Here is a 21,805-nt window from a genome sequence, read left to right on the forward strand (position 1 = left end):
CCTCCCTCCCCTCCCCCGCGCACGCACCTTGCACCCCCGGGACTCCGCGGCTCTCCGCACGCGGCGGCTTGTTTGGGGGGCGGGGCGCGGCCGGGGGCGGGGGGGGGGTCCCGGGCCCCCATTGGCTGCCGCCGGCCCCGCGCAGGGTGCAGGGGGCGCGGGCGGGTGCGGGTGCGGGCGGGGCCCAGACGGCGGCCCGCGGCCCCGAGCCCAGAGCGGGGGCGGCTGCGCGGCGCGAGGCTCCGGCGGCGCCCGAGGGGACGGGGACGGGGACGGGGACGCTCCAGTGACTGGGGCCGGGACGGGGACGGGGACGGGGCCGGGGACGGGGCCGGGGCCGGGCCGGGAGGGAGGGGCTCACCTCCGGGCGAGCTGGCTCCTTGCATCTGCTGCCGCGTCTGCTCCCGCCGCTGCCGCCCGGCCGCCAGGTAAGGCTGCCCTTTCCTTTCTCCGGCCTCTGGTCTGTTTCCTGCCAATACGGGCCGCGGGCTGCGAGCCCCGGGACGGGCGGCCGGGACCCAGCCTCGCCGCCCGCCGTGGCCCCGCGCACCCCGCACCCCGCAGCCCGCACCCCGCCCGGGTCTCGGTCTCGGTCTGGTCTGGTCTGGCCCCGGAGCGGGCGCGCGCTGCGGGCCCCGGGAAACTTCCCTGAAGTTCTCAGCGAGCCCCCGCCAGGCTCCCCCAGGCTCCCCCAGGCCCCCCAGCTCCCCCAGGCTCCTCCAGCTCCCCCAGCTCCTCCAGCTCCCCCAGGTCCCTCAGACTCCCCAGCTCCCCCAGCTCCCTCAGCTCCCCCAGGCTCCTCCAGCTCCCCCAGCTCCCCCAACTCCTCCAGCTCCCCCAGCTCCTCCAGCTCCCCCAACTCCTCCAGCTCCCCCAGGTCCCTCAGACTCCCCAGCTTCTCCAGCTCGCCCAGCTCCCCCAGGCTCCCCCAGGCTCCCTCAGCTCCCCCAGCTCCTCCTGCTCCCCTAGCTCCCCTAGCTCCTCCAGCTCCTCCAGCTCCTCCAGCTCCCCCAGGTCCCCCAGCTCCCCAGCTCCCTCAGCTCCCCCAGGCTCCCCCAGGTCCCCCAGCTCCCCAGCTCCCTCAGCTCCCCCAGGTCCCTCAGACTCCCCAGCTTCTCCAGCTCGCCCAGCTCCCCCAGGCTCCCCCAGGCTCCCTCAGCTCCCCCAGCTCCTCCTGCTCCCCTAGCTCCCCTAGCTCCTCCAGCTCCTCCAGCTCCTCCAGCTCCCCCAGGTCCCCCAGCTCCCCAGCTCCCTCAGCTCCCCCAGGCTCCCCCAGGTCCCCCAGCTCCCCAGCTCCCTCAGCTCCCCCAGGTCCCTCAGACTCCCCAGCTTCTCCAGCTCGCCCAGCTCCCCCAGGCTCCCCCAGGCTCCCTCAGCTCCCCCAGCTCCTCCAGCTCCCCTAGCTCCTCCAGCTCCCCCAGTTCCCCCAGCTCCCCCAGTTCCCCCAGCTCCCCAGCCCCCCCAGCTCCTCCAGGTCCCCCAGCTCCCCAGCGCCCCCAGCTCCCCCAGGCTCCCCCAGCTCCCCCAGCTCCCTCAGCTCCCTCAGCTCCCCCAGCCCCCCCCAGCCTCCCCAAGCCTCCCTCAGCCTCCCACAGCCCCCTCCAGCTCCCCCAGTTCCTCCAGCCTCCTCCAGCCTCCCCCAGCCTCCTCCAGCCTCCCCCAGCCTCCCCTAGCTCCCCCAGGCTCCTCCAGGCTCCTCCACGCTCCCCCAGGCTTCAGAGGCACAGGTTCAGTTACAGGGGAAGGGAGAGGCGCGCCTTGACCCAGAGGATCCTTACTTTGTGGGGCTGAATTTTCCAAAGGAAAGCATTTTGCAGGGGAGGTGTTGCACTGGTTGTTTTGTTAAATGGCTTTATCCATCTATTTTTTAATGACAAAATTCTGCTTTATTTTCAAAAAGCTTCTGTAAATATACCCATCCCCACTTTTTTTTGTTTGTTTGTTTAACTACAGTAACATCCCCACATCCTTCTCCACTGATGTGTATTGAGACATGTGTATTTTAAAACTTCATTCTCCGCAAGAGAACTGTAAAGCTATTTAAGTACTTTGATAAGGAGTCTCTCAGCATCCAGCTATCCAAGTTTCCTACCAAAAAACTAATTGGAGACAAGTGCAAGAGACACAGATGACCAGATCTGCTGTGGGTTATATAATATGCATTTTTTAAAGAATCTTAAAGGTATCAATCATTTGATCATACACTTAGAAAGCAAGACACATGTGCAGTATAGGGCATGCTGACAAATCTTTTTTTTTTTTTTTTTCGAGACCTTCAGTATTTTGCAAACGTTTTCTCCCTTTTAAACATCATTCTTTCTCCGTGGAAATCACAGTGGCTTCAGAACCTCTGTATTCAGAGTGCTTGATGGCTCTTAAGACCTGTTTCTCTGTATGTACTCTCTGGAGTGAGAACTGACATACTTTTGGGTGATTCTGTGACCATTTCATGATTCTCAATTTCTTATCAGGTATTTTGAAACTCATTCACAAACTCCTCAGCTAGAAAATTACCTTACGTACTGAGGTGTGTGTGGGGGGGATTAAATAGAGCAGGTTCTGAAAATGTGTTTACAGCTTTAAATTACCCTAAACATGACCAAAACATGAAAATCCAGCCATGCCGACCAGGTATTAGTTGGCTCCGTCTTTTCAGCATACCCGATTGGTTTTTAGATTTATAAAATCCAGATGCATAGCTGAAGCTCATCATTCAATGGCATCATTTATTCATTAAATCATCCTAAGCAATTTGAGAATCACTTTAACTTCTATGTCTTTATTATTATTTCTAAGAAGGAAATTAACTGAATGGGTTTTTCTTATAAATATTTCCATGATTCCAGCAGAAAGTCTTTTCAGAATTGAAAGGCAGATGGTTACTCTTCCCAAGCCATAAGCAGTGGATTGACGAATTGTTTTGGAATGCTCGAGAGCTTAGCCACACACCAAGTAGAAGCTTCCACTTAACTGATTTAACTAACTGGCACGTTAGCTTGTTCAGTGACCAGATCTAGGGACAGTTCCTCTACCTGCCGTAGAAACTACTGTAGCAAAAAGAGGTTTCATGTTAACTTGAAAATCCGATTCCAGAATATATTTTCTCTTTTACTAATAATTCTTACTTCAAAGACTGACTTCCTCGTTTAACCCTGTAATTGTTTAGTGCCTTTCTCATCAACATAAAATAATCAAAAACAACAACAACAGCAACAACGTATTTTCCACATTTTTTTTTTTCTTCTGTTGTGTTAAGCAAATCTCCAGTTTCTGGATTCTTAACTTCTACTGCTATGTACCATTTTCAAGCAGTAGGGGGTAGTTTTCAAGCTAAGAATGCTTTTTTTGCTACTGGACCTGATTCTTTCCAATGATCTGCTTAGTGATGTAGTGATGTGATCATTTTAGATAATTCAAATAGAGCCGAATTACAATGGGAGGGAAGCATCATTTGTTTTATATGTGGGATCATACATATTAAGTTCTTATCACAGCAAAAGCAGTGCTTAGTTGATGGGGAAAAAAAAATCCCTGCTGATGCCTCACGTGACATACTTACATCTCAGTATGACTGCGTCCTTAAAGGATGGAGCAAAAACTGGTCTCCTTAGACTGAGCATCTTTCGCATCTATTTTCGAAGAACATATTTCATGTAATAGGCTGTGATATTGATTGAGATCAATCTTTTATCATTTTGTGGTTAATAAGAATATCTGTCACTCACCTCTTAGAATGCTTGGTGATGAACATCAAATCACTCTTGCTGATGAAATGGTACTGCAAATAGTCTGCCGAAACTGTTCTTACACGAAATGTGAAATATTACTGTGTTTTCATACCTATGTCATTTAGATGTCATGTCTTTAAATCTGCCTAACAATTGTGATAGGAAGATGCATACAGTGATGGTTTTCTTCAGAAGTGAGCCATGTTTTCATGTAAAAATATCAAATCTAAGGACGGTGTAATAAAATGACTTACTAGTAGACTATTAGACGTGTCTTCATACTTCCAGAGGAAAAGTGTGATTGCAGATGTCTCATTTAAGGTAAGATATCATTTCTTTAGTCTCTTAACAAAGCTGTGTTTAAAGTCATTATGTCCTGTATTACCATGTCCGTGTTCCCACATCAACAGATAGTATTTTGCACCAGTTCGTGACTCTGTTTGTATTTAACTGGAAGTGGAAACTATTTTATCTTTCCCGTTTAACAAATATGGAATTTTATGTTGATGAATTGGCTCAATTTATATCTTGAAAAGTAAAATAATGAATGAAGATTTATGATTTTACTGGGAAATTTCCTTTCACTTTACTAATACATGATAATTGAGCAATTTGCACTCTTATGGCTTTTAAAAGCATTTTAACTTTTGGCTTTAAGGTAATTGCATTTTTTTTTCTAAATTACTATGCTAAAAGGGTGAGATGTCTTTACCAAACTTTTAAAGGGAAGTGCCTTGTGCACGCGCGTGTGAGTGTATTTATTTGTGTGTGAATGTGAATAATTCCGTCTGTGTTGAATATCAATAGTGGTTACTCAAAGCTATTTTTAAGCATCACATGGTAAGATGACTAATAATATGCAGCAAGTCACATTTTTAGAAAAGACTAAGAAAATTATGAGTACTGTAAAATTGAATAACAGATGGATTTCACATAGTGTTATTCTACTTTTTTTGAAATCCTGGTTAACATCCTAAGAATTCATTAGTTCAGTTATTGATTATCACTTAATTTAATAAGCTTTTGTTAAACTATGGGAAACAAGCCTTATATTTACTATTTTTGTGAATTTAGCTCCATTCAGGTTTGTATCACTTTATATTATAGCTCGTGGTATTAAGGGATCAACTGAGTCTTCAGTATGCCTCAGTTATTTTTTTTTCGCTGAAGGGTTATGGTTTTCTTTCATTACCCTTGCTCTGTGAACATCTAAGTCATTACTCTACAAATGGATTTATATCACCTAGAATATAAGGAATGTGCTATTTGAGCAATGTAAAAATCTTCTTAAAATATGTGTATCTCATGCATAGAGGTATGAAGATTCTGGTCAGAGAAGGAGAGGGACCAATTTGTGCACAGATACCCAATGGAGAAATCCACGACTCGTGTATCAACTCCTAAATCTACATGTTCAGATAGCTGAATGATGCATACTTAATTCCAAGTACCAAAGAAGTAGATATTGGGCACAGGCTGTGACTGTAGACTAACGCACAGAGTAGGATGCCAGTTACAGGCATGATTGATTATACTAGAAGTGTACCCTATACTTCGTAAGTTCTGTAACTTCTATTGACCGGAAAGTTATTATGATATCCAAAAAGAATGTTTTTCTCCAATTAAAGATGAGAATCTTGATTCACTGTCTGCGTGATGATGTGGGAAGATCAAAACTTGGGAGTCAGACGATAGTATGAATCCAAATTTTGAGACTTATTCTGTAGGTACTTTGGGGTATATGTTTTACTTAGCTTTTTGATCTTTGGTTTCTTCTCTTGATTTAGTACCACATAAACAACATTCACTAATAGGTCTTTCTCTTTAGAAATTTCCATGACTATAGCAGTAGATTTGTAGAGATTAACTGCAGCCAGAGCTGGCTCCGTGGGTTAGATGAAAACATATAGTGGCCAGCATTTGTTATATGCTGTAATCTGTTTGCCATGTTGGGATGGAAGTGGTTCACAGGTCATTTTCTAAAAATAATTCCACTTATTTTTTGGCAAGAATGCTTTTTAATGAATAGGCACGGATGTTTCTGGTAGTTTAAATAATCAGCGAGTTTAGATTGTGATAAAACTGTTACCACCATATTTCGAGAGGTTTTTGAAGTCAAGAAAAAGGCGGAATAGATCGCTAAATAGAAAATACAGAGTCAAAAAAAAAAAAAAGAAAAAAAAAAGAAAATACAGAGTCAAGGGAAGTTTGTGGGATTACTATTTTTTATAGAGACTTGAGCATGTGACTAGGTGAGATGGAAATCATTAGAAAGAGAAAAGAATATGAATGATGGATCAAGATCCTAGAGTGTGGGAGGAGGTCATCAAAAGGTTGTGACCTCCTCTTGAGCCTTGAGCCAGATCTGGGCAATCAGCGGCTCCTCTTCATCCTCTCCCCTGTCCTTGGAATGCACTCTCTGCCCGCCATTCTCACACAAGGAGCTATTTCAAGGGCATAGCCTTAAGAAAGTAAAGTATTATTGAGACCGTCAGACCGAACATGTTATTGAACCTCATGAAGGCCTCTACAGAATCTTTTAAGATTCTGGTAGGCAGATGCGGAGATCAACTCATCTTGTGGGCACCCACAACAAATCTTGTATGTAGGCTCTTTTACTTGTTAAAATCCACCACCTACCAATCTGTCTTTTCTTGCCCCTTCATCTCTAGGAATTTCAAATTTAACCTGGAAAACTCTGAGTTTTTGAAACAGTAGAAAGAAGATTAGAATTTACAATAACCAGGGCATAGGGGAGAAGATACAATTAGAAGGTGTCATTAATTTTAATAACACAAGTGAAATAGTCTCCAAAAGCCAAATATCAAATAAGCTTAGCTGACATTTCAACATTTATTAAAATATCTTGAATGCCAAAAAGGATTGTTAGGAGATAATCAACCAAAATGTGATGCTAATTAATTTATCTGAAGTAATACTTTTAAATTTAATTGGCAGAGATCAGGTGCCTGGTAAATGTTGAGAAGTAGAGGAAATTAACATTAAAAGACTGCCCATGGGGAAAAATGGTATTATGTATTTAAAATTATTTCGGGGCGGGGGAGCGCCGGGGGTTCAGTGGGTTAAGCAATTGCCTTCAGCTCAGGTCATGATCCCAGGGTCCTTGGATGGAGCCCCGCGTCAGGCTCCCTGCTTAGCAGGGAGCTGGCTTCTCCTTTTCCCCCTGCTCATGTGCTTGCTTGCTCACTCTCTCTCTCATTCTATCTCAAATAAACAAATACAATTTAAAAAAAAAAAAATTCTGAGTAGAGAATATAGGAATACTTGGAGTAACAAGGAAATAATATTGTATCCAAAAGGAAATGTCCTCCTACAACTTTGTGAGTCAATATTTATTTCCATGAAAGGTAGCCATTACTCCAAGGGATGTGATTTCAGGCCGATTTAAAAGTAAGATTGTGCTGAAACTCTACTCTTCTTTAATTACTAGCAATAAGATTGTGAGTGGAAAGTGAAAAATAAGCTCTTGGCAAGGTTTTATGTTATATTTTTACTTAGGCAAGAATGGGAAGCCAAGAAGACTTTTCTGAAATAGAAGAGAGTCTCACACTAAGACAACTCATTATCTAAATCAATATCTGGTATTTGTACTAAACGGGCTACTAGAAGGTCACCCCTTAAAGGTCCTTACATAGAAGGAGGTTCGGCATTAGAATTGTGGCTGTTGCAACTAGAATTAGAGTTGTAAGTTGTCATCAAGTAATCTTGCATATACAACATATTCTTGTATATACTAAATATAAACAAAATAAATTTTAACTGCAGTATTAAAGAGACAGTTATTCTTAACACATTCTAATCTTCAGTATCTCACATGTTTATTTAACAAGGAATTTTATATGACTATCATTATGTAATACCAGTGATGAGGGGAACAATGGTATAAATGAAAATTTATACGTGATCTGTCCTAGCCCCGATGTTTGCACATACCTCCGGACCAGCAATATTGTAATATAGGTATTACTTTTGAAAAACAAAAATGTCAGGCATATTCAAAATACACAATCATACCACGAGAACACCAGCCCATCTCATAGATTTTTGGCTATGTTATAAACTGTGGAATCTTTTTGGAGGGAAATTTGGCAGCATCCATCACATTTCAAAACCTAGCAGTTTGGATGCTCGCATTATCTTCTGCAGAAATATTTTCACGTGCTTGTCATTGTCTTCTGATTTTGTTCTTTTCTCACTGACCACTTTTTCTCATTTTCTGCTGAGTTCTCTTGTCTTCAGATCTATGAATAGAAACTATCAGGGTATCCCTGCTCACCTCTTTAGAAACTTACTGAAGAGGTAGTCCCATCCAGTAGCATAGGTTTTAATCCATTTTAATGACTCTTTCCAAATCTATGTCTTTGTCTCCAATTTTTGTGCTGAGCATGAGACCCTAACCTCCAGATGCCTACTCAGTATTTCTACTTACACGTCTGTATTTGGCTGCCTGGGCCGCCAGAACACAGTACCACAAACTGGGTGGTTTAAGACACAGAAACTTCTTTTCTTATGATTCAGGAGGCTGGAAGTCTAGGATTAAAGTGCTGGCTGATTGGGCTCCTGGTGAGAACTTTCTTCCCGGCTTGTAGATGGCTGTTTTTCCACTGTGTCCTCATGTGACTTCTTGGAGCTCCTACATGGAAAGCATGGGAGTAAGTTATCTCTTCTCTCTTCTTACAAGGGCACTAATCCCATGGTGAGGACCCCACCCCTATGACATCATCTAACCCTACCTACTCCCCAATGGCCCCACCTCCAAAAACCATCATATTGGGAGTTGGCAATTCAACATATGGGCCCCCCCCCAGAATCACATGCAATTCATAGCAACATGTAACAATCATATGACACATTTTTTAAAACCAAGCTCCTAATGTCTACTCCTCACCACAACCCAAATATATTCATTTTTCTAATCTGCTTCATCTCAGTTAATTAGGTAATGATTTGTTCAATTTCTTAAGAATTTACGGTGAGCACTAAGGCTCTGCTTTTCTCTCTTCTCTCCACAATCAGCACCAATATCAAATCCACCGGCTTCCTGGTCTTACTGTTAAGTACATCTTTAATCCAGTCACTTCTACTTGTATCTTTTATCCAACCACTATGTCCCAGTTTCCAAATAGGTCTTTCAGCTTCTATTGTTATCTCCTCCCCTCCCCCAGTTCATTGCATAGTAACCAGATGCAAACCCTTCAATATCACTGTTAAAGTACTTTCCATGGTTTAAAGACAGTACCTGGCTTAACCCTTTTCTTTTCATTCTCATTATGCTGAGTTTATCCCTGACACAGGGACTGCATTCACCCAACTTATCCTTCCCTTTACATAGATCTTGGTTTAAATATCCCTACTTCAGAGCTACATTTTTTTAATCGCTGTCTATATATAGCATTTCCTTCCCTAGAAGAAATAGCTCCACCTTTATCCACACTTAATTTTCTTTAAATAGGACCTGCTTCAGCTTACATGATGCTACATTATATTGTCTGTCTTCCCTAACAAAATGCAGACCACATGAGGAAAGCCATACAATAGTGTCTGTCACTTAGGAGCCCTCTAGAAGTGTTTGAGTAAATGAATAAATTAATAAATGAAAGAATGGATATGGGCACATAAATTTACTTAAACATACACATGCATATAAATAGAATTTGAATGATTTACATGATGATATGTTAAGAGTGGTAATCTTTAGGGAGGAGAGTGAGGCATTCTTGTGAATTAATGTGACTTTTTATAGTAATATATTCGTGCATATAACTTGGCCTGCAAATATAATAATCACTAACTGCTGATGCCGTTTGTGCCTGTGTTCAGTACTGAAACAGTGTTCTGTTAAGATTATTGAGGGAATAAAAGAATATAATTTGAGTGTCAGCCTACCAAAAAAAAAAAATGGTCTTAAACTTAAGGCAGAATAATTTGGACAAGTACTAGTTATCTTTTCAACTCAAGATTCAATACTGTCCCGGATTCCCCATGGTGTCCACAATTAAAATAAACCTCCCAGGATACACTAAAAAGGGGGAAAAAGGGCCTTTAAAGATTTGTCTTAATTGGCTCTGAGATTCAGTTTTGTTATCTGGAGAGAACAGAGGAGAATCAGTATTAACACCTGGACTTGTGTCTGTGCAAAGTCCAGAGCTCCTAAAGTAACAATTAAATGGCTTAATCTCACAACCCTCCAAGGTTTAATTCAGTAGCTCTCTTCAGAAGGGCATTGCTAATTCTTCCTGAATTGCTGCTACTTCTAACCACACTGCCTTAATTTGAACAGTATTCAAAATTCCATTCTCCCTAATGGAGTTAATTGCATTATGAAAGTCGGTTTAGAGTGGAAACTTATTTCCTCTTGTGGAGTATCTCTCCACAGAGTCCTTTCTTTTCCTTTCAACTTGACACATATCCACATTGATGCAGGATAATCTCACAAATGCAGCGCGCCCTGTTTAAACCACGTTTCAAAGAATATTCTTTAAAATATTTATATACACACCAAAGCGTGTTAGCTGTCCAAAGTGCCTACAATTTTGTACATGCTCAGGCCATCTTATCTGATAGACTCTTAAGTCCTTGGAACATTAACGAATCTCTGAGCTTTTGTACAGGTTATGACCTATTCATTGACAGGGCTGCTTCAATAAACGGAGGCCCACTTAGGTTAATGATGGATCATGGAGCTGTTTGATTTGCAGGGAGCTAAGTTGCCCATTATCCCCTAACATGCATGTGGGTCATGTTATCACAACCAAATAATGAGTCAGGCCCCTTCCCTTGCTCCTGTAGGTTTCCAAGTCATTACAGGAAATCTTAGTGTGCAAGTCCAATGAAGCTTTATGCCTTATAACTCCAGATGAATCATTTTTTGCCAGGAGTATCAAAATTTCAGCGAAGGCTCAATTTCTTCATAAGAATATCAGCTGCTTATTCAGGAGTTCAGCTGGGTATCTTCTGGAACAGAAAGGCAGACATTCTCTTTGTTTTTCCCCCTCCCTCAGTTAAGCATCCCTAAAATTGTGTTCACATTCACTGTCTGTCTTTGCTCCCTTGCGCACATTTACCCAGACATGCAGAGAGACAAGACTGGGACATTGAATCAGTCTTTCACTTAAAAAAAAAAAAAAAAAATGTTAGGTCAATTATAGATGTCATATCAAGGAGCCAAAGATCTGTTATATAATGCCAAATGGTGATTGCTTCCTCGATATGTCTGTTTTTGCTATTAATTATCGTCTCTTTAGAGGCACGTCTCTTTCTATGCTAAGAAATCTTGAAAGTTAAGGAAAATCCACTGGAAATATATTTTAAATGCTTCTCAAAGCATTTCTGTGATGCCCTCGCATTGCATGTTTATCACAGTGTTTGCATGTGTGCATACAGACACAAATGTTAAAAGCAACTTCTTCAGTAACATCTCTACAGCTAGCTAAATGTTTCTGATAGAAGGCAATAAACCCTTTGGCATTAATCCTTCCTAAAAATGAAATACTTCTACGCTATAGAGAAAGCTGTATGAAATATGAATGACAGGAGAAAAACAACTTCATTTATTCTTGCTCGGTGATTTACGGTGCAGGGATGACAACCATGGGGGAGGTGAAGAATGGTGAATTCTTCTGGGTTTGATGCTAATTTTACAGCACTACAGAAAAAGAGAGCAGTGTGCCATATCCTGGATCTCTAAGTGAATTTATTTAAAGATGGTCCATTAGTTCATGTCACCATGGAGAACTAGTAAATTATGAGTGTTTTTACAAATAAACTTGGGAAAAATTCCCCAGTATTGTGGATTCACAGAGAACTACCCTGAAAAATTATTATATTCTGTGTCCCAGTCACAGAGCTATGACTGATAACTTTAACACAGAGCCAAGATATTTTTATTAATGGTTATTACTTAACCAATTTTTGTAAATGTATTTATTCTTCCATTTTTTAATGCCAAGGAAAGTTTCAAACTCCATGATAATAAGAGGCTAATTTTAGGCTGAAGAGGTAGAGACCAAATTCTCTCTACAATAACAAACACACAAACAATGTACCCGTCTTTCCCTCATAAAACTTAAAGAAATGTAAAAACATTACAAAATGTATAAAGGCATGCGTTTTTTACTTTTCCTTTGGCTTATTATGCATGATTTGAAAAGCATTTTAGGAAATGACATCAAAAGGTTTTTATCATGGCACGAATCAGTTTGAGGATTTTTGATGACTCAGTACAAAAATATCAAGACTTCTAGTCTCTAATTCCCCATCATTTAATTCTTGAAATGTTTTCAACCTTCTCTGGTAATTCAGCACTTCCAGTTTTATTATGAGATTCCACGTAGAGTTCTGGGATGACCGCTCACCTTGTAACTTACCACTCTAGAGATGTCTTATTTCTGACTTACCATGTACCTTTGGCCTGAAAGGCGGTGGATCATTGGTTAGTACTGGATTGCGGGTTATTTACTTGACCTGAGCTGGTCCTTAACCCTTCTCAGGCTCAATAATGGTCAATACCGTTGAGGACTCCTTTGTGTAGGGCTCTTGTGGGCCGTGTCCTTCATGGACAGCCTTGTATTGGATCACACGGCCCTCCTATACCCCATCCTCTTCCATGTTCAGTGTCATAGGACGTTCATTTCTCTGATGTTACAGACAGCTTTCGCTTAACTATCTGTGTAGATATAATAATAGTTTTAGCCATCTGTTATTTAAAATATTTTTGAGATGACTTATTCAACATCTATCGCGAGTGACATGTTTACATTTTAAAAGAAGCCATCTGAAGGTAATGTTTAAGGATTAACAGGAGTTTGGGTTTCGATTATAGTTCCATGGATACTATTTTTGAGGATTTATGTTTCTCTTTCCTTTTTTTTTTTTTTTACTCTTCACAAATAACCTCTTTGATGTTTTCATCAGTTGTCATCTAATATATTTTTTTCTTATAGATGGCGATTATTTTTCTAGCATTAGTATATTTTTATATTTCATTAGAAGTGAAATGCATACCCATGGGGAAGGAAATCAGTTATTGCTGGGTGTGTTAAACTGAAGTGTTCTCCCTTCCTGCTTACCTGCTATCTCACTTCCTAGAGATAACTGTTCACGCCAGCAGTTTCCTATGTATTCTTTCAGAAACTTTCTGCCAATTCATAAAAGCATGAATATAAAGAAGACTATTCTCTATATTTAATTTGTATCGTGATTATTTGGTCCAATTAATTTCTCTCTCTTTAACATCATTTCTCTCTCTTTAACATCATTTTATTTATTTTTTAAAAAGATTTTATTTATTTATTCATAGAGACAGAGACACAGGCAGAGGGAGAAGCAGGCTCCATGCAGGGAGCCCGACATGGGACTCGATCCAGGGTCTCCAGGATCACGCCCTGGGCTGCAGGCGGCGCCAAACCGCTGAGCCACCGGGGCTGCCCCTTTAACATCATTTTAAACTAGAATCCTCAGATGCCCATACACCTTTGGTTTTATCTTTTACCTCCCGAGCCATCCCTTCATAGTTTTATTTGGTGGTTTCTTTTCCTCTTCCCTTAATACTGAGGCAGCTTTCATTTTCTCCTGTCTGTCTACACCCACACACACGCAGTGATCTAATCCAAGTTCATAGTTTTAAACACCATATGTTGACAACTCCCAGATCTATGGCTACAGCTCGGATCTCCCAAATTCTAAATCTCTTCTACCCAACTGCTTTCTTGGCATGTGATACACTTGGATACCTAATAGACATCTGAAATTTACATGTCCAAAATGAACTCTTGGTCTTCACTCACAAGTGTATTCTATTCTCAGATTTTACCATGTCTATTGATAAACTCCATGCTTTCATTCAAGCTAAAATTTCTCAAGCTCTCTTACATCCTCTCCTTTCACATCACATATCTCCTCTGCCAGGAAATCCTCTCTACTTCCAAAGCTGATGTAGGATCTAACCCATTCTCAGCAGCTTCACTGTTGTCCCCACGATGCTGGTAGTAAACATTGCTTACCTGGATACTGCAAGAGCCTCCCAACCCATCTTGCTTCTAGTCCTCCAACGATTAGCCTCGACAGCAAGAGACATCTTTTGAAAATATGTTAGATCATGTTACCATTGTGTTCAAAACCAACTGCCATCTCCCCATTTACCTCAAGAGGAAATGCCAAGGGTCTCTCTGATCTGTGCTGCCTCGTTTTATTTCTGATCATTCTTCCTACATTCTTCCCCTTGTTCATTTCTGCTCACACAGTTATTCTCTTGGCTTTTCCTGAAACTTAACAGGCTGACTCCCACCTTTTCCATCCATTCCTTCTGACTGGAATTTTGTGTCACAGATGCCGACTTGGCTAGCTGCCTTCAAGCGTCTTCAAGTTGCCCCTTCTCTATGAAGTCTATTCCTACTATTCTGTTGAATAGTAGTGCCAATTGCACAAAACCCTTAGGCAGCACAACCTGCTGTCTCCTCTTACATTGTTCTTTTTCCGTGTCATGATTATTGTTTATTTCTATTGCCTCTATAAGCACTTGGAGAACATGGATCTTTACATCTTATGTACTAATATATCTCAAGACATAAACTAGTGTCTGGCGGGCTAGCACATAGTAAATACTTGCCATCTTTATAAATAGATTTTATATACATAAATAAATGAATGACTAAATTGCTCTAGATTTCATATATGACTTTTGTGTGTTGTAAGTATATGTGACCATACTTTAGAGTGAGCACACATACTCAGTATTATTTTTAAAGAAAAGTAAAATCACAAATAATCTTACATATTTGCTTATTGTGAGATAAATGTTGCTCTGAGTTCTAGAACTAGGAAATGAAATCTCTGTGGTATTTAGTTCTGGTTTGTGTGTGTGGCTTTAACTTTGTGGTCTCAATTGTACTTGATGAATTGAAATCAGAGTTTTTAACTTGACTGTTCCTGAAAATTCCTTTTCAATGGTACCTTTCAAACAAGGTAAAAATTACCTTCATTCACTGTTTTCTTTCATCTAATATCCATGTACTTTTAAGTGTTCAGCAGCTTACAAACCAAGGTGAAAGTGTGGATGTGCAAACAAGTGTCTCCTTATGTGTCCGTGTGCCCATGTGTTTGTTACTAAGTTGACTTAAAGCAAATTGGAATTTGCAAGTTCCTGGTGGTATAAGTCATTTCAAGTGTAAACTAGACTTAGAAACACATATGTACATATACACATATATCCAGAGAGAGACAGATGGGGGGAGAGGGAGAGACAGAAATAAAACTTAAATGTTGTTTATGAAGGATAAGAATTATGTGCATTTATATGAATTGTAAACATTTTCCATTTATAGATATTTTATATGATATTTGACTCCTTAATTTTTCTAACTTGTTACAAAGAACTTAGGATATATCAAGAAAATAAGAGAAAGAATAAAGAAACCAACAAATATATTTGGCAAAAATAACAAAACAAAACAAAACAAAAACATCATGTTGTGTTAACATAAAAACAACCATGAGAAACCCCCAAACTTTTTTTTTTTTAAAGATTTTATTTATTTATTCATGACAGAGAGAGAGAGAGAGACAGAAACACAGACAGAGGGAGGAGCAGGCTCCATGCAGGGAGTCTGACGTGGGACTCGATCCTGAGACTCCAGGATCACACCCTGGGCCGAAGGCAGGCGCTTAAACCGCTGAGCCACCCAGGCTGCCCCAACCCCCAAACTTTTAAATAGAAAAATTGCATTAAAGGCCAAAATATACATTTCAGGAAATGTCTTTTGCCTTTAGGCAAATTTCCCTTTATCTGCCTTAGTCCATTTGGACTGCTATAAAGAATTACATAAACTTAGTGTCTTAAACACCATTTATTTTTCACCTTTTTAAAAGCTAGGAAGTTCAAGGTCAAGGTTAGTCAAGTCCAAGGTCAAGGTGCTGGAAGATTCTTTGTCTGGTAAGTGTCATACTTTCTGATTCATGGACAGTGGTCTTCTTGTCCTCACAGGGTGGAAGAGAAAAGAGAACTCTCTGGGGTCTTCATAATAAGGGCACTAATCTCATTCACGAGAGCTCCACCCTCATTTCCACCTTCCGTTTCCCAAAGGCCCCACCTCCCATTACCCTCATATAGAGAGTTAGGGTCTGAAGATAGGAATTTTGAAGGACACAAGTATTCATTCTATATAGCACTTTCTTTAATGGAGGTGTTGTTATTGTTCTTTCAGTATTGATAAACTTGAATCAGTGTATTAATTATAATTAGGCTTCAGTCATGAAAGCAGAATGGACTCTAAATTTCATGAGAACAAAGGGTTATTTTTTAGCATGAATTTATGCAATTGACAGTGAGCTGGGGAACTGACAGTCTGGAAGGTGAGTGATGAGGATCAGAGAGAAGCAGCCTCCACCTATTCTGAGTGAAGCACTAGTAGAGGTGGATCCATCACAGGTGCAAGGAAATCTGGGAACCCAAGCAGTGGGGCTATTGAGGAGGGAGATCATGATGTGTTGCTCCTATAGGGTTCTACAAGAAGGCGTAGTCTCATCTGAGCAACTACCTCTATGAGTCGATAACCAAGAAAATAGGGGTCGTTGGGCCTGAGGTTGCTATGTTTCCTTATGGCCAAGCATCAAGAAGAACAGCTAACGGAGGGATGACGAGGACCAGCCAGACCCACTTGTTCACCTCTGGGTCTGTTCATCAAATATCTGTCCACAATGGTCTTTGAGAATAATGGTTGTCGTACCGTGGGTCTTCCAGATTGTGCTTCGAGTCGGTTCTCATGAGAACCATCTGGAAAAGGAATCTGTAAAATCTATCCCCAGCCCTACAAAGCTGATAGAACCCAACATAGCAGGCATTCCTTATCAAGTTGGCATCCAAACATACCTCTTTAAACTTCGTTTAACTTCCACATAAAAAAAGTTAGGAAAAGTGGGCTTCAACCTAACATGATAGTTCTATGGTTGAACATCTAAGTGCAGTTTCCATGTAAGTTGTATTTTAATGTTTAATTGCTTATTATATTTAACCAGTCTGTTCCTACTCTGGTATAGTATATATATTAATAATGAAAAACAACATGTAATAAAATGCCCAACACTGCAATTTACCCAGAATGTACATGGAAAAAGATGTGATCTTTCATTTCTCTTTTCATGACGATAAACATATTTTAACATGACTAAAATGTCAATAACCTAATGGTATTCTCACTTATGGGTAATGCAAAATGTTTATCTGACATATGGCGGCAGGCTGAAAGGCTGAATAATATCCCTGAACCTTCAAAATATTATCATCGTGTGTTTGAGATTCTTTTATATTGAAGCTGAGGTTCTGAGGCTTTATTATTTTTCATCTCAGTTTTCCATTTAGTGAGCATTTATTTAGTGATTAATATATGCCAAATCCTGTTCTAAGTCGTATACATATAGCTAGAGAAGCAACGAAGTCCAGTTATATAGGACTTCATACAATTGTTTCATAATTCTTTACAAAGTTTTTTCTTTAAGCAATATTTGTCCCTAATCCACGTATCCCATTGAATGATAGCACTGTCGGAGTTACAGAAGTTCAGATAAGGAACTTAAGAAAATTAGCTGGTGCAGTTCTGGATTACTCACAATCTTGAAGTTCCCATAAAAGCAGTGGGTAGAAAGATAGTGACCATTGTGGGGTAACTCTGTCAGTTATTTGGTTACTTGTAGTTTCTAGAACTTCCTATACTAAGAATTGTAGCAGTTTTGTTGCAAAGAAAACAAAACACTTATTTACTGTTTTTGAATAATCACCGAATCCGAAAATGAATTCCCATCATTGTTTTTGTTCACATTGCTATAACATTTTTAATTGAGATATAATTGATATAACATTGTATTAGCTTTAGGAGTAGGATATAGTGATTTGATATAGGTATATTAACTTTAGAAATAGAACTGCCAATTATTTTACCAGAAAAAAAAAATGGGCTTATTTGGGAAAAGCAAGAGATTGGAATCTGGGACAAGGTAGTCTATGGCAAAACCATAGGCAAGTCCAACAAAGAAAACGTTTTTTTTTTAATAGAGGAGGAAGAGGAGGGCGTTGGGATGGTTGTTTTGAACAAAAGCCCCTTAGAGAGAATTAGAAGAGCTTAAGGTGGTGACTTTTTCTCATGGCTGAGTTGCAGGTGTGGTCAATTCCTTGTAGAAGATGAGGTGTACATACATTTTCCTGTTGGGACTTGTCATAGATGATTCTTTCTTGTTGAAAGAAAGAAAGATTCTCTACTGTGTCTGTAATTGACAGTTCTTGTAATTGGCATTGAGTAGTAGAGCTCCCTCCTCAGCCTCCCCTTTTAGCATTCCACAACCACTTTAGAGGGTTTCCCTTTATTAATTTTCACAATATATTGCAAAATGCTCACCCTATGAAGTTAGCATACGTCGCCACACGTACTTACAATTTTGTATGTGTGTGATGAGAACCTCTAAGATTCACTCTTGGCGACTATTAAACATACAATATTGTATGGTTACCTGTCGTCAGCATGCTGTACTTTACATCCCCAGGTCTTTCTTATTTTATAACTAGAAGTCTCTACCTTTTGACTAGCTTCACCCATTGTTCTGAGCTGATCACCCACCTGTCTTTGGCAACCACTGATCTGTTCTCTGTATCTATAGGTTCATTTTTTGTTGTTGTTCATTTGTTTTAAGACTCCACATATGAGTCACATTATATATCGTTTGTCTTTTTCTAAGTTATATTACTTAGCATAATGCCGTCAAGGTCTATCTATGTTGTTACCAATGGCAGGATTTATTTCTTTTTTTATGGCTGGCTAATACTCCAGTGTGTGTGTGTGTGTGTGTGTGTGTGTGTGTGTGTAGCACATTTTGGTTTATCGATTCATGAGCAGATGGACACAGGTTACTTTTATGTTTTGGCTCTTACAAATCATGCTGCAGTGAACATGGGGTGCATATATCTTTTCAAGTTAGTGTTTCCATTTTCTTTAGATAAATACCCAGAAGTGGAATTGCTGGATCATATGGTAGTTCCAATTTTAACTTTTTGAGGAACTTCCATGCTGTTTTCCATGGTGGCTATACCAATTCGCATTCCCATCAACAGTGCACAAGAGTTCTCTTTTCTATACATCCATGTCCACACTCATTATTTCTTGATTTTTTGTTTCTTTGGGGTTTTGTTTTTTGTTTTGTTTTGTTTGATACTAGCCATTCTGAATGGTGTGAGGTGGTATCTTCTTGCACTTTCTATTTGTATTATTTGTATTTCTCCGATCTAGCTCTTCTCTGCCTAGTTCATGCAATGGTCTCCCTTTAGATTAGGCATCTATTCCTGGTCTAATTCTTGATTTGACATTTTTATCACACAAAGCACCTATGTATGTAACCTCTTTCAAAGGAGAGAATCGCACAATTGTTTGACAGACATTGTTACCATTGTCCAACAACTCACCTCCCTTCCTGGGAACAAAGGAAGATTGTAGTTTCAACATTGACGTTAGCTGGCCTCTGACTCAGTTTACCAAGTGAAATTTGACCTATAGGGACAATTACTTCTCTCTGGGAGAAGTTAATTGTTGCTGGGTTTTTGCTCTCTAGTTTTCCTTCAGCTGTCAGGTCCACTAGCAATTAGGGAAGCATGAGCTCATTTGGAAGAGAACTGATGAGCCATTGCATTGAGAGTGCTGCCCTACAGACTTGCCCACGTCCACAGTTGACTTTGCATGGGTGAGAAATAGAGTAAAGGGCCTGATCCTGGAGACTGTGGATGGAGTCCCACATTGGGCTCCCTGCATGCTGCTTTTCCCTCTGCCTGTGTCTTTGCCTCTCTCATGAATAAATAAAATCTTTAAAAAAAAAAAAAAAAAGGAAGGTGAGACTAATGGTTTGTTAGTGAAGATCCTATAGTACATGCAAATACAGTCCCCTTGACAGAAATAGGTACTGTTGAAATAATGGCTTTGAAAATTGTTACATTGAAGAGAGATAATGACAACTGAAGAATGATCACTGAGTAAACCCATCTCCTTATTAGTAAGATAGTTCACCTTGATCTAGTTCTTGATCTCTTAGGACAGTCTAGTTTCCAATAATTTATAGATCTATTAATAATTTGATTGTTTTACATTTCCAGAATATTTTCTCTGTTCAAGAATTAGAAGATATAACAGGCCTAAGAATTTTGGTCCTGAAAAAGCAAAAATTAAATATGTGTGAATAGAGTATGGGTAAGAATAGTAATAAGATGATAATTAGATACACATTGAGTGTTCCTCTAAAAAAGTTGTGCATTTTAACAGAGAACTAACAAATTCTTGCAGGAAAAAAATCTTCAAAACCCTTTCTCATTGCAGTATTTTGTTAAATAAAAATGCAAATTTTATTACAAGATTGTGAGGTTTTATTTTATGAGCACATTTGGTGCTTTTTCATTTGTTGAAGTACCAAGCTTTTATTCCATGGTGTCTTTATCTCTTCTTTTTCCTTCCATCCCTCCTCCTTCCTTCCCTCTTTCCTTCCTTCTTCTAGATTTTCTTTTGAAATAAAGTATTCTAAGCTCTCCAGAGGCAGGATTCATTTTGTTTTTCTAATAAATTTGTCTTATCATAGCATTGTCATCCCAGTTTAACTTGGTTCCTGAAAACACCTCTCCATACAGTGAATAATACTATTTTTAAAGAGTCTTATATCTTAATCTCTTATTTAAAACCCTACCAAATTTTTACATTTTCCCTGAAAGTGTTTGTTACCATTTATCTCCATTCTTTCAGCATACTTCTTATTCACATTTGTAGATCTACTGTACAGTTTTACTCACATAATAACACACTGTCTTAACCTTTTTCTTATATAATGAATCCTTATTTATTGAGTGCTTACTATTTTCCATCACTTATTCCGCAATGAAAATAAGTGATGAACAAGATGGACGTATTTCGTCTGTCATAACTCCCCTTTCATCCCTTTCCCACCAGTTTATGGTGAATGACTCATTCTTTATAGAAGTATGGCATAAAAATGTGATCATTTAGATTACTTGCCAATAAAATGTTATATGATATATAGTTGAAAATAGTTGTAGTTTCTTATAGTGTCCCTAAAATACCAGTAATAATTTAGTTGGCTTCCAGGATATTTGATCTACTGAGTGGGTAATTTCTACAGAATGAATATAACTTCCTTTAATCAGGGCCATATTGAACTTTTTCTTGGCTTTGTGCTGAAAGGGAATAAGATTAGTAAAAAGAACTTTTAAACTGCACCTATTTTAAAATAATGGTTAAAAGAGTGCATAATTTTTGTAATGGATGTGCTCATTACAATTAACATACTTCAATTACTACATACCTGCGAGAGCTGTACTTGGAAACATTTTTTGTTAGTGTTGAGGTCAAATTAATTAAGCACTTGAGTTTTCTCAGTATCTCGTCATTCTTTCTTGTCTTCTCTATAATTATTATAAATTAGTTATTTTATTTCCCCATTGTGTTCTCTGAAAGCTACCACTCTGGCTTTCAAACACAGGATATGAAAAAAGGAAAAAAAACAAAACAAAACACTTAACTCTGTTCCCCTCTCTCCTGGCACAGCTGAAATGGTACTAATGCTGACCACTCTGTTCCAAAACATAAGGATAATTCATTAATGAACGAAGAATTTCGCAATTATAAAGTGCAATCGACGCAGCAAAAATATTTTGTGTTCGTAGCCAAAGGTCAAGGATTATTAACTATAACACCTAATAGTCGTGCTGTCCAGCATATCTCATGGGGAAACAGTGAGTGCAGACTTAATGGAGGGTCATGTCCTTTGGTTCAAAACAACACTGAAGAGGATGATTATATGTTTCATAGGAGTGGTTGTATTTAGTGGAAGTTTATTTCCTAATGACTTTACTTGATTATGAAAATAATTATGTATTGTAGCATTGACAATTTGGTCAATGAAAAAGTGATTTTGCAAAAGTGACAAAAAAAAGTACTTGGCAATTATATGTCCCTAAAAGAGTAAATTGTTACCATAGAGAGTATTTAAAATATTTAAAAGTTTTGAGTACATTAAATCTG

At 39.7% G+C, this 21,805-nt stretch overlaps 1 protein-coding gene across 2 annotated transcripts in view; it reads left to right on the forward strand.

Annotated features, from left to right (window-relative positions):
- The first annotated feature begins 293 nt into the window (after nucleotides 1–293).
- Nucleotides 294–21,805, forward strand: part of CDH12 (cadherin 12) — a 966,147-nt gene continuing 944,635 nt past the window's right edge. For both annotated transcript variants that reach the window (XM_077896365.1, XM_077896364.1), the window contains exon 1: nucleotides 294–428. The gene's annotated coding sequence lies outside the window, so the exon portion shown is untranslated. The remainder of the gene's footprint in view (nucleotides 429–21,805) is intronic.

This window comes from Canis aureus, chromosome 4 (genome assembly GCF_053574225.1).
Source record: "Canis aureus isolate CA01 chromosome 4, VMU_Caureus_v.1.0, whole genome shotgun sequence".
Classification (NCBI taxonomy): Eukaryota; Metazoa; Chordata; class Mammalia; order Carnivora; family Canidae; genus Canis; species Canis aureus.